Raw genomic sequence first — 13,168 nt, 5'->3', positions numbered from 1 at the left:
TGAATGAACTCCCATTTACAATGGGTCAAAGTTGCAGATTTCCTATGGACCATGTGAGATAGTGAGGGAGCACACTTATAGGTTCTTTATGATGCATCCTACAAGTTCTGCTATTTCAACATTCTAGTTAATAGATGTGCATATAGTATACCTCTCCAATCACCAAGTCTTTTCTGAAGCCCCCTTCCTTTTGGAATCTATCTCAAATATTTAAGGCTTCAGTTTTCCTCTAACCCTGGATTGACTGGCACTCTGAGGCTGAATTTCATATTGGATTGGATTAGAGTGAAGAGAGTAGAAAATTTGTTGGCTTTGGCTATCCTCACCTACCCACCCTAAGAATGAGCATTCCCTAACAGTTCTAAAATTATGTTTTCCTCTCTGTATTTCTGCAACTTGAACTGAACCCAATCTCATCTCATCATCTTACACTGCAATGGTCAGCTGCCTCCTGTTAGACTCTGCCAGGAGGTAAGCTATGGCATTAGGGGTTTGCTCGGGTTGGTGAGTCCATCTCAAAAAGTTTCTGACCAAGAACCTGTTCTGCTTGATACTTTCCAAGCCTGTTGCTTCAGAGATGGACGGTGGACCATGCATGCCTCTCTGTGAACCTATTTCCTCTGCTATTTGACTTATTCAGACTTTTAAGACACATTTTCAATGAAAAGCTTCTCTTTTTCCAATATTTTTTTCCACCTGTTTTAAGTTCAGATTCCTGTATGGTATTCATTTCCCATGAATGTTCCTTTGCCATTTTCTCAGAGTTAGGTGGGGTTTTCTTTCTTTTTATTTATTTTTTCTACTTCTACTTGCCTCAAAGTAATTTCATTCCTTTTTTACCAGTTATGGAATGAACACTTTGCCAGGTGGAAGTATCATCTGCTCTTTCCCCCTTTCCCATCATTTTACATAATAGTTAAGCCTTATTTATGACAAGCTATAAATGCCTCTTTATATATTAAGAGAAAAGGGAGATAATATTAGTAGGTTACAGAGTATTTCCCCAAATCGAAAAAAAACTGAACAAGACTGAGGAAGGGAAAGAATATGGGCTGCTCTGGGTTCTTGGCGGCAGTTGAGTATGTCTGTCCAGCTCTCCCAGTACCCAGGCGTGGTGATATCTGTGCACCAAGTTTCATTACAAAGGTATCTGTAACTGAAGAGGGGGAAGGGAAAGGGCCAAAATGTGCATCAGTAACCTCCACTGGTTAAATAAATTATTGCAAATTTACACAATGAAGTACTGTGGGGCCATCTATATATATAAAAGGCTAATATGCAAAGTGTTCCCTTAGGAGTTTGATCACTTGCTATGACGTGTGCTGACCACCGGGGGGTGACATGGAACAAAGGAAGGCCCCGGCCAGCAACCATCAGCCAGGGAAGGAAGGCCGTGGCTGGCAGCCAAAAGGCCTTGATGGGCCCTGATCGCCGACCAGGCCTAGGGACCCTACCCATGCACGAATTTCATGCACCGGGCCTCTAGCATCAAATAACATTTATGAAGACTCTGTAGATACATAAGAAATGATTATGGTAAAATAGAAATTGAAATGCAATTTACAAAATGTATTATAAATGTAGGCCTTTTAGTAGTTGTGGAAACATGAATAAGGTCCAAAACTGTGTAGAATAGAGCTTATCATTTTTGATAAAAATGGAGAAAGCATACATACTCATGTTTATGTAATTATACTTAATATCTCTTGGAGGATGTGTAAAAATTAATGAGTAGTTATCTATTGGGATTGGGGTGGCATTGAGCATATGGGGTATAGGAATGGGCAAAAATTTTATTATATAGCTTTTCATATTTTATAACTATATGAATGCATTTTTTATTCAAAAGACTAAATAAATACATATATATGTACATATTGGGTGATAAAAATAGTGGCTATCACTCTACTGACAAATGGTTTATTTTCTTTTTTTCTATATGTGTATCCAAAATTCCTCTAACAAATAAATTTTTCTTTTACAGCCAAAACTGGTTTGGCTCAGTGGAAGAGTGTCAGCCTGCGGACTGAAAGGTCCCAGGTTCGATTCCGGTCAAGGGCATGTACCTTAGTTGCGGGCACATCTCCAGTAGGAGGTGTGCAAGAGGCAGCTGATCAATGTTTCTCTCTCATCAATGTTTCTGACTATCTATCACTCTTCCTTCCTCTTTGTAAAAAATCAATAAAATATATTTTAAAAAATTTTTTTTCTTTTACAGTTAAAACAAAAGAGGAAGCCAAACATTTTTGTCCGGTTTTTTAAAACTAATTCCTTCTGCCTTTAAGAAGGGAGAAGGAAACTCTCATTTGTGGAGTTTCAGAGAAGTGTCAATAACAACGCCAGGGCTTTTTCGGCTTTCGGCTCAGAGGAGGCTCAGGTGCAACTTTCTTCGTCATCCCGAATCCGGGTTCATCGGACACCAGCTGCCTCCACCATGCCCCGAAGTTCGACCCCAACGAAATCAAAGTCGTATACCTGAGGTGCACCAGTGGGGATGTGGGTGCCACATCTGCCCTGGCCCCCAAGATCGGCCCTCTGGGCCTGTCTCCAAAAAAGGTTGGTGACATCGCCAAAGCCACCGGTGACTGGAAGGGTCTGAGGATTACAGTGAAACTGGCCATTGAGAACAGACAGGCCAGATGGAAGCAGTGCCTTCTGCCTCTGCCCTGATCATCAAAGCCCTCAAAGAACCGCCAAGAGACAGAAAGAAGCGAAAGCACATTAAGCAGTGGAAATAGCCCTTTTGCTGAGATTGTCGGCACTGCCCGACAGATGTGGCCCCGATCTTTAGCTGGAGAACTCTCTGGAACCATTAAAGTGATCCTGGGGACTGCCCAGTCTGTGGGGTGCAATGTTGATGGCCGCCACCCTCATGACGTCATAGATGATATCCACAGTGGTGCCGTGGAATGTCCGGCTTGTTAAGAACTACAGAGGAAAATGTTTCGATTAAAGATGATTTGACAACCGAAAAAAACAACAACAACAACAAAACGACGCCAGGGATTTCACAAGTTTTTCCCTTGGGCAACCAGCCAGAGCATCCGAAAGGAATCGTGAGGCTCTTTGATGCAGCGCTGAAGATGGTTCTTCTCAGACTTTAGTGTCTACACCAGGTACTTGGGAACCTGTGATTCAGATGAAAAAAATCTGGATGTGGCCGGGATTCTGCATTTCAAACGGGCTCCCGGGGGTGCAGAGGCTGCTGACCCACAGAGCACACTGCCAGTGGTGAAGGTTTCCTGCCACGTCCTCCTGCCCCTTCTAGCACAGAGTCCCCATCCACAGGGCAGGACTCCGGGCCTCAGCGTGGCCCGCAGGCCAATGTGCCTCGTGCAAAAATTAGCAGTATTGTTACTTATTTCAGTTAGTTGTCTCATTTAAACATTTAGAGAGAGACATAAACATAAATGAGAGATAACAAACAAAAAGATGTACTTGCCATGGCCCTTGAAACCTCTCACCCCTGGAAAAAGTTCACTGCTGTGAATAGGTGAGTGCTCTGCGGTTTTGTTTCAGCCTCGTCTAAGCCTTGAACGTTAGCACTTGGCTTGAAGGCGATCATTCTGGTTCTTCTGAGATTAGGAGTACCCCTCATCCAGAGATGATGCCAATGAGACACTGGGATTCTAGTCTTAGCTCAGTCACTTAGGAGCAATATTGCTTTGGGCAAGTCATTTCAGCCTTCTGGCATTCAGAGTCCTCATTTGTAAAGTGTGGCTGATGAGCTGGTGGTGGGAATATGCGGGTACAATATCTGAGGCTGATTCAACTAGTTGGGCAAGCTGCCTCATTTGTACTTCGTCCTCAGAGCCTTGGGGAGCTGTCGAAGGCTTTAAAAAAAAGGGGGGGGAGAATAATACAATGCTACATAGAAGATGAGAAGAAATCCCACAGGTTGCCTAAAATTGGCCAAATGATGTTTATGTGCAGCTGCCAGACTTAAGGCAAATTTCAGTTACTCTCACCAGCAGAAGAAAATCATTCCAAAAAGCAAGGCCAGACGTCTGTTTGCTCTTCAAACAAATTATTGAGTTTAGCAAACAAAACCTTGATTAGAGGCCATTATGGAATATTGGTTATTGCAAGTATTTAGATTTTTATAGGAATGCTTGAATTTTATTACACAAAAATTCCATATCTGTGAACCCAACTCAGGTCTCTCATATGCTAAGGCCTGTGATCAAAGCATAAAAAGTGAGTCTAATGAACATTTCTCTCCTGAAATTAATAACAACTTCTGTGCTGGGTGCTTTACATGCATTGTCTTGATTTACTCTCACTATAGCAATGAGATAGAGTGCTATTTTATAAATAAAAAAGCCAGCTCAGGGAGTTAGTGAACTTGCTGGAGGTTGTACAGGTGGCTGCTGACCTGGATTTTGAACTCTGCTTTGACTTCTTGGCTCTTAACCTTGGGGTAACTTAAAGCAGAAACAGAGGACAAGCACAAATTGTCAGTTGTTTATCACTCAGAAATCACTCGGTACTCATTCCTTTAACTATCACTCGTGTACATTAAATATAAAACCTCAATCTGTAACTACTCATGAGTGTATCACATACTTGGTGAGGAGAGTCACAGGTGAGGAACATATCATGTATTTTTAGGGTATCTGTCAAAGAATGAATAATCTTAAATACAGCCATACATATATTTTTAGATTATCAGTTTTATACTGTCCTTGAATGCTTATAATTAAAATTTCAATATACATCTAAACAAATATGTTTCATATATATGTATATATATGTAGTAGATATTAGACATTTATGAATTCACTTATTTCTTATGTGTGCTTAATTTCAGGATCATGTGCCGATGTATAGATCTTTTATAACTGTTTTTTATTTATTTATTTTAAATTTATTTTATTTTATTTTTTCCATTTCCATTTATCCCCTCTATGCCCTTTTCCACCTACACCCACTGATTGTTTTTTTAAAAATAAGGTCACAGATAAATATAGCTATAACTATATTTCATAGGTACCATAGTGACACCTTGTGGACAAGCATGTTGAGTCCCATCTGTATATTTCTGTGTATTTTAAAACCATTTTTTTTTTTTCTATTTACAAAGTGAAAACTGTCATTAGACTCAGTTTGAGTGTTGACCATTGAAATATAGTTCGGTTCTATACAAATTTAAGATAACAGGGTTTTGTATCAATTTCCAATACGTTGAAACATAATAAAATATTTCTGAATTATAACTCCTCTAAATTGGTAGAGCTGCTAGAAGTGATCCTGATAGCAACACTGCAAGTTTTAAATCAGACTCTTACAAGTGACCATTGTTTCCATTTTTAGAATGCGAATGAAACAATTTCCTCTAGGAATGATTTTGGAATACAGGCATACTTCCTTTTATTATTGTGCTTTGCTTTATTGCACTTCACAGGTGTTGCATCTTTAACAAATTGGAGGCAATATCTTCCACCATCAAAAGATTATCACTCACAATAAGCGAGTCAAAGAAAGACAAGTATCACATGAGCTCAATCATATGTGGAATCCAATGAACAAAATATACTGATGAACAAAATAGGTCCAGAGACATAGAAGCATGAGACAGATTGTCTAATCTCAGAGGGAAGGCATGAGGTGGGTGGGTGGGAAGAGATCAACCAAAGAACTTGTATGCATATATGCATAACCCATGGACACAGACAATAGTGAGGTGAAGGCTTGGGGTGGGGGCGGGGCTAGAAGCAGTCAATGGGGGCAAAAAGGGGAAATAGGTTATACTTCCAACAATAAAGATTTTAAAATATAAATAAATATAACTTGGGGGAGGGAAGTTTACCACTAGCTTTATTGCAATACTCACTTTCCTGAAGTGGTCCAGAACTGAACTGCAATATTCCAAGGTATGTCTCTAATTTAATTTGAAAGCAGCTGAAAAATATTAATTTTCTCCATGATAGAAATTTATATTCCTGCAGGTTATCTTTTGAAAGATTCAAACAGTCAAGACTTATTAACAGAAGATTGTTTCCTGAGGACCCAATAAGTAAACATTTATTGTGTGCTCACGTGTGCAAGGCATTCTGAAAGCTTTTCCTCTGTATCCTCAGTATAACACTGTTTGGATCAGCTGGTGAGAACATGTGTGTTACTGAGGCTGAGGGCTGATTTTAGTCACATGGAGGTGAGTTTTCTTATTCTGTTTCTTGGAGTAAGTATGATAACATGGAAAAACAATGGCCTTTTAAATCAAACAAAAACTGAGTGCTTTTCTTTTTCTTGTTTTTTTTTTTTTCTCTTTCTCATTTTTTTTTTTCATTATGCTCTATCTCTTATTTATTCATTTTGTGTGTGTTTGTATTTTTACTATTGTTTTAATACTCAGGAACATTTTAAAAGGATGTTACATTAACCTGGGAAGACAAAAAATATCCCAACTTTTTTCATTATATTTGATGTATCTAATAAGTCAGAACAGATGTGGTTACTGATTGTGAAAGGGCCAACACCCGATAAATTACTTTTATTTTCACTTACTGTATTATTTACTTACTATTTATCACCACTAGAGGGCATATGAGGCCTGAGCTAAGTGCAATGCAAGGCTGAAAGTAAACCCTCTGTTAAAATAAGACATCTTCCATCAGAAAAGCTAATTGTGTTTTGTGGCATAGATATTCAAAAATTACTTGATGACAGTTTTTTAATGAAGTTAGTAAGTATTCCTACACTTTCTATTAAAATGTTAAATTAAAACACTTCCTTTTCAATACAATGCAACAACTAATTCTGTAATTAGAATTAAATTTGCAAATGCCAACTATAATAATGGCAATTATGGGTCAAATTATATTTTCAACTGCACCTGCCTAGGTTTTAAAATTTGGTATGCAATTACAAACAAACTTTTGAATATCTGAAAAAAAAACATGCAGAATTTGCTATGCATGACTAGTATTAATTATTATAAATCCCCAGTGTGTAATCATTTTTAGCACATTTCACCTAACAACAATGTTTGAAGCACCCACTGTGTGTCAGGCACTATGGAGTTCTGAGCTCCCGTCTAGTAGAAAAGATGGACTAGTAGACAGATGAAGAGACGGACTGTAATACTCAGTGTGCTGATTGGGGGTGGGGGGTTGCCGATAAGCTGGGAGTCAGAACAAGGAGGGTGGACTTCAACCCTTCCAGGTAATTTTCTTTTCCTGGTAGGTGCCTGACTCAGACTAAAGAGATTCAGGATAAAGGATGAGTGCTGGTGTACAGCTGTAGTTTCAAATCCTATTCCACCTCCTTACTAACTCTATGACCAAAGGCAAGTCTTTTAGCATCTCCAAGCTTTCATTTCCCACTCAAAAAAGCAGTAATAATAATAGGAAGAAGAAGAAGAAGAAGAAGAAGAAGAAGAAGAAGAAGAAGAAGAAGAAGAAGAAGAAGAAGAAGAAGCCTTCCACAGAGGATTGCTCTGAGGACCAAAGATTATGCTTATATTATAGTTGATGTAACAATTGGCACATTAGTTGTGAGCTATTGTTATTACTATAATTACTTTCATGTTATGACCAAGAAATAGAACAGGTTGGTTCCAAGTTGGGGTGACCAAGGTAACAGAAAGCATTCGCTTTCATTGTGTCCTGGTAGATGAGCTCTGTGGAAAATAAGGGGATCCTTGGGTCAGGGGAACAATGGTTACCTACAGGAACTTGCCTCCAGGCTCTTGACCACTCTAACCAACAATTTTTTGTGCTTTTCCTCATTGATGGATTTCTTTCTTCTTTTTCTCTCTTTCTCTCTCCTTTTTCTTTCTTTCTTCCTTTCTTTCTTCCTCCCTTTTGATGTTATGAAGGATCAGCATAGGGTGGAATGATATTTTTCTCTGTTTAAAAAAGCATTCCAGAAAGAACCGTTTATTTTATATCTGTGTACTGATTTGGATATTTGATACATGGGTCTCTAGCATAATATCATACTCCAGTCCTGATTTCCTAAAAAATCAATTTACTTAAAGGATTGGACTGGATGAGATTCACAAATCATATTGTGTTTTCATTTTTCTTAATCTTCTTTTTTATTACATTTGCTCAGAACTGGAAAGGCAACCACAAAAACCAAAACCAGATGGGAAAAACTAAGCCAAAAGAAAACTAAACCCTGCTTACTAATAATGTTTTAGGTCACATTTTTATCAATCTGTGATTCAGTAATGATAAGCACATATTTTGATAAGAGTCTAATAGCTCAACCCAAGCATCTCTAACATCATAGATATTTGTGTCATGACAAAGGATGAAATAATTCAGCAAATTGAGGTAGAGAGTTTAAAGCTATTTTCCTCCTGGCTTTAAAACTATCTGCTTTTTAAACCAGTATCGTGTGTCCCCTACCTACCTAGTGAGTCACAAAACAGATGCCTCCTTCAGAATGTCATAAGGGGAAAGGACCTTTGGGAAGGTCTGACCCTCTTTTGTCCTAAACTGCCATATCAGGGCTGGATTTGGGAAGCAGCAAAAACAAACAAACAAACAAATAAGTAGATAAATAAAAATCTACCTAATAAAAGAGTAACATGCTAATTGACCGTACCTTTGCGACACCCACCAGCCAATCAGGAGTGAGTATGCAAATTAACCCAACAAAGATGACGGGTTAATTTGAATACACAGGCACAGAGCTGCTGGGGGTGGGGTGGGATGCTTGCATCGTTGCCATGGCGTTCCGCACCACCCCAGATGCTCCCGACCTCTGGGCAGCATGGGAAGGCGGAAAGGCAGCTCCGGGCAGGAGCAAAGGTGCTGCCAGCAGCCAGGGGAAGGAAGGCCCATTCTTACATGAATCTTCATGCATCGGGCCTCTGGTAAAATAATAAAAAAAATGGAGTGGGTTTTTTTGTGTTTTTTTTTTTTAGTTTCAATTGGTGTGGGGGAAAGGGACTGACGTTTTAAATAAAAGCCAAGTGAAAAGTGGTGGAAGACCTCAAAATTATCATGTTTTTCCTCTGTCCCTATGGTCAGTAACATCTCAGCCCCCATTTTTTCCTATGAAAGGCAAAGGGTTCTTGACACCCCTCTCCTGATCAAATGGATTTGTTTTCAGCTGATATAGTTCAAGTTGATCAAACAGCTTCTTTGGTGAAATAAACTACCCACAGAGAGACTGTGGGCTGAGCACAGAGAAGGGAGAAGGAAAGCTGGGTTGGGAAGAAAGGAGGAGAGAGTGTTATTTGATGATTTAGTCTGTTATTTATTTTTCCCAGTAAATACAATAGCCGCTAAAGCTATGTGTCTGTCTTTAATGTATAAACTGGCTTTTCACAGGCAGTTTTATTTTGGTCAACTACATCAGGAATTCGTTTCTGGCGAGAGCTGGGCACCGCACTCCAGCTGAGAGAGGGAAAGCAGCCCAGGGCTTTTGTGAGCGCGACAGTGATTGAAAGGAGACACTCTGGGTGGAAATGCCTCACCAGCGCAGCGTGTTCGCTGCTCCTCCAGGGATGCAGGAAAGGGCCGGGGACGGAATAACCCAGGCCCCTGCCGAGCAGGGAACACTCCCGGCGTCCTGGGTCCTCTCTGTGGGGGCCTGGCCTTGCCCTCTGAGCCCATGAGGGGCCAGGCTTCACCTGGAAAACCTGATGGTAGTCATCACCGTGCTGGCACCTTTGTGGTTTACTATATGTCTCATCTTTTCTTTAAGCATTTCATCTACCCACATCACTCTTCAGAAGTTCCTTTTGTTTCTGAGATTATCCAAGTTTTTTCCTGGGATCAGCAGAGTCCAGCTTTGGAAATTTAGGATTTCTCTAACAAAAGAATCATCCCATGCATAGAAGGTTGCTGGTTCAATTCCTTGTCTGGGCACATGCCCAGCTGTGAATTTGATCCCCAGTAGGGGGCGCGCTGGAGGCAGCCAATCAATATTTCTCTTTCACATGTCTCTCTCTTTCTCTCTCCCTCTCTTCATTCCTCTCTCTAGAATGTGTGTGTGTGTGTGTGTGTGTGTGTGTGTGTGCGCGCGCGCATGCGCGCACGCACGTGCTTGTGTGCTTCTCTCTTGATCTGGTTGAGATCTAAGAGAAAACAACTTCTAAACTTCAATATGTAGTCATCATGCCTTTGATCTGACAGCCTTTATCTCACCCTGGCACTCACTCACCTAACAACACACTGCCCCAGAGTCCTGCCTTCTTCCCCACACATCCTTAGTTAAAGTGGCATGTCTTTCTTGCAGGTACCTCATCAAACATGTCTGAATGCCTTCTTCACACCAGGCAAGGTACTAGGCACTGCGGGGATGCAGAGATTATGGTCAAGTCAGACCCTGGCATTGACTGGTGTTCTGTACTGAGTGCCCATTTTATAGACAAGGAGAACTTACTTTGGGAGGTCTAAGGATGGAATTTGAGGGGGTGGAGTAGAGTGGAGGCAGAAGACATGAATCTCCTGGAGTGTGTGTGTGTGTGTGTGTGTGTGTACACGTGAGCACCTGCAAACATTTTTTCGGGGTGGGGGAGGGCTTTTCTTTTTCATAGTGTGTAGGAAAGGGTTAGTATAAAATAGCAGATATGTTCCCTGCCCTTTGGAGTATAAGGAGGGGAAGCAGAATAGTGATGCACAGGAGACTGGGCAGTCAAGGAGATGGAAGCAAGTGTAGAATGGAGGTATTATTTAAATACATTGTATTGCAACTGACACTTTATCTACTTCTTCCCCTTCCTCTCCCTGTCATTTTCTCAGGCTGGCAACAGTCTTTTTTTTTAACTTTTAAAAAATATGACAAAAACAAAATTCCATTTTATATAAAAAATATTTTAAAGGCATGTAATTAAAAACACATGTTATACTTATGTTTTGTTATACTTATGCCTGGAAGCTTTTAAATAACTTTCATACTGCCATTGTGGCTTAACCTACTCCTGAAAAAGTTGTTCCAAATAGCACCCCCAACAAATGAGCACTTCCTTCTCCTCACACCACCTCAGATAACTGGCAAAATGAATGGCACCTACAGTATCCCTTACTATTATATCAGATTTAGGAGGACAGAAGTAATATACTAATTAAAACCCAAGTTCCTTCAGAGAAAAAAAAGAGGGGGGTGAATTAAGACCTACCTCTGTTCTGAGGATGTTTTTCTAGTTTCATTTCAAGTGGCCACATTGGATGGTAACATGCCTTTTTCTTTTGAGCCAAAATTGTTGTTTTAGTTGGACTGGCCTGGAGGCCAAAGGCGGGACCTGGAGAGTTTCACTGGGTTTGCACGTGGCCGTGTTCCCAGGGCTGCCCAGAGCTCTCAGCTCTGCGGACCTGCTCACTGTCACTGCTGCCCACAACACTTCTTTGAAGGTGAAACTGAGATGTTGCAAAGGTAGAACTATCCTCAGTCAAGCATGTTGCCGCGTCATGTTGCTTGGCCTGGTCTCCCTCCTGATAAATGTTTGACTGCTGCCTGGGGAGGGAGAGCATCCTGGAGGAGTTGAGGTTTGAGCTGAGGCTGGAAGCATGAGCAAGCTCCTGAGCAGCGTTGCCTCTGAGGCTGAATCTCCTCCTCATCACCATCTCCAGTTCTGCCTCATGGGGGACTGATCATTCCCTTAGCATATTCTGTTTCAAATCCCGAGGGAGGCCATGGCCAGCTTCCTGGGGGGGCCCTTCACTATCTGCAGCTCAGTCTTCATTTTCCCTGGATATCAACACCTGTTGACCTCACCAATCCCTCCCATTTCTACAATCCTAGGACTCCTAAAACTACACCCAAAATTCGAATCGCTGGGATCCTCTCTTCTCTCCCCTTATTGCTCTGTGCTTCCTCTCTTCTAAATTTTCTTCCCATTGCCCTTCACCCCCCTCCCCTGAAGCCTTTCCTGTCCGTCTACATAACCTTCATTTGATTGTAAATAAAATATTCTAAATCTCCTCAACACTGCACAAAAAGTTGTCTTCTCCCCCTTCATGCTTTGATACTCTGACACTGGTTACTCCTAGTTCAATTGTTCTCTCGGGGGATATCAAGTGGCTTCATTTCCTCCCCTTGTTGCCCAAACCCTATGGTTTGTCTCTTCAATGATCTTTCCAGCATTTTCATCATCCTAGCCACCTAGCTTCTCCACTGTGACCACTCTCAAACTCTCAATCTTGGATCAAACCAATCACTTGTCTTCTCTACTCTTATTCTTACACTTGCTGAACATGTCTGGAGAAATCACCCAGCTGTTCAGGTTAACATCATTACACAACCATGGTCTCCAGCCACAGTTTCTCCAAACGTCAAACTTCTCATGTTCCCTCCCTTAGATTAATTTGACCTAGTGCACTAAGAAAAAATAAAAACTGCGTGGTTCATATGCTCTCAACTATTTGTAGCCACATTGCCATATGTTGGTGTCAGAACCTCACATTCATCTCCACTCCTACAAGCTCCAGGAAAGGGGTGTCCCTTGTGTTTGAGGCTAACCCGTTTCCCGGTACTCTGGTCTTCTCTCCTACCTCTGCAAAGACTCCTTTGTTTCTTTTTTCAAAATATGTTTTTATTGATTTCAGAGAGGAAAGGAGAGGGAGAGAGAGATAGAAACATCAATGATGAGAAAGAATCATTGATCCGCTGCCTCCTGCACTGAGGATTGAGCCTGCAACCTGAGCATGTGCCCTGACCAGGAATCAAACGGTGACCTCCTGGTTCATAGGTCAATGCTCAACCACTGAGCCATGCTCGCCAGGCCTCCTCTGTTTCTTATCCCTCTCCCTATAGCTATAACAGCTCTCTCAACTGGTTCTTTTATGTTAACTCGTGAATGTATTCTCTTTCCCAGTTCTGTAAGGAAAACCTTACAATTCTTATTGATACTGGATGGTTCTTTCTCTAACTGCCATCTTTTTATTCCTTCAGAGGAGAGCTTGTTGAAAGAGTAGATGTGCATTATTTTATTGCCTCCAAGTCCTAACTTCCCTTCACTTCTTACTCTCCTGCAAACCACATCCTGCCCTGGGAACCCCTCTGACACTGTCTTTATCTCCTTGTTGCTGAGTCATCTTATTCAACTTCCCTAGGCCTTATGGCAGTATTAACACACCCTCTTATTCCCCTGGTTTCCTTGATGTCATGCTATCCTTATTTAATACCCACTCTCTGGCCAATCTTTGTCAACATGGGCTATTCTTTTTCCACTCGCCCTTTCAATGTTGGTGTTCCTAGGTCAGTGCAT

The 13,168-nt window shown here is 41.1% G+C and overlaps 1 pseudogene across 1 annotated transcript; it reads left to right on the top strand.

The window, feature by feature from the left end:
• Window positions 1-436: 436 nt before the first annotated feature.
• Window positions 437-2,925, top strand: LOC308233591 (large ribosomal subunit protein uL11-like; annotated as a pseudogene). The gene is made up of 2 exons: window positions 437-471; window positions 2,367-2,925. The product of its transcript is annotated as a large ribosomal subunit protein uL11-like (transcript).
• The last annotated feature ends 10,243 nt before the right edge of the window (window positions 2,926-13,168 follow it).

The sequence above is a fragment of the Plecotus auritus genome, assembly GCF_963455305.1.
Source record: "Plecotus auritus genome assembly, chromosome: 9".
NCBI lineage: Eukaryota > Metazoa > Chordata > Mammalia > Chiroptera > Vespertilionidae > Plecotus > Plecotus auritus.
The sequence above is the reverse complement of the archived record's forward strand: the minus strand, read 5'-3'. Positions and strand labels throughout refer to the sequence as shown.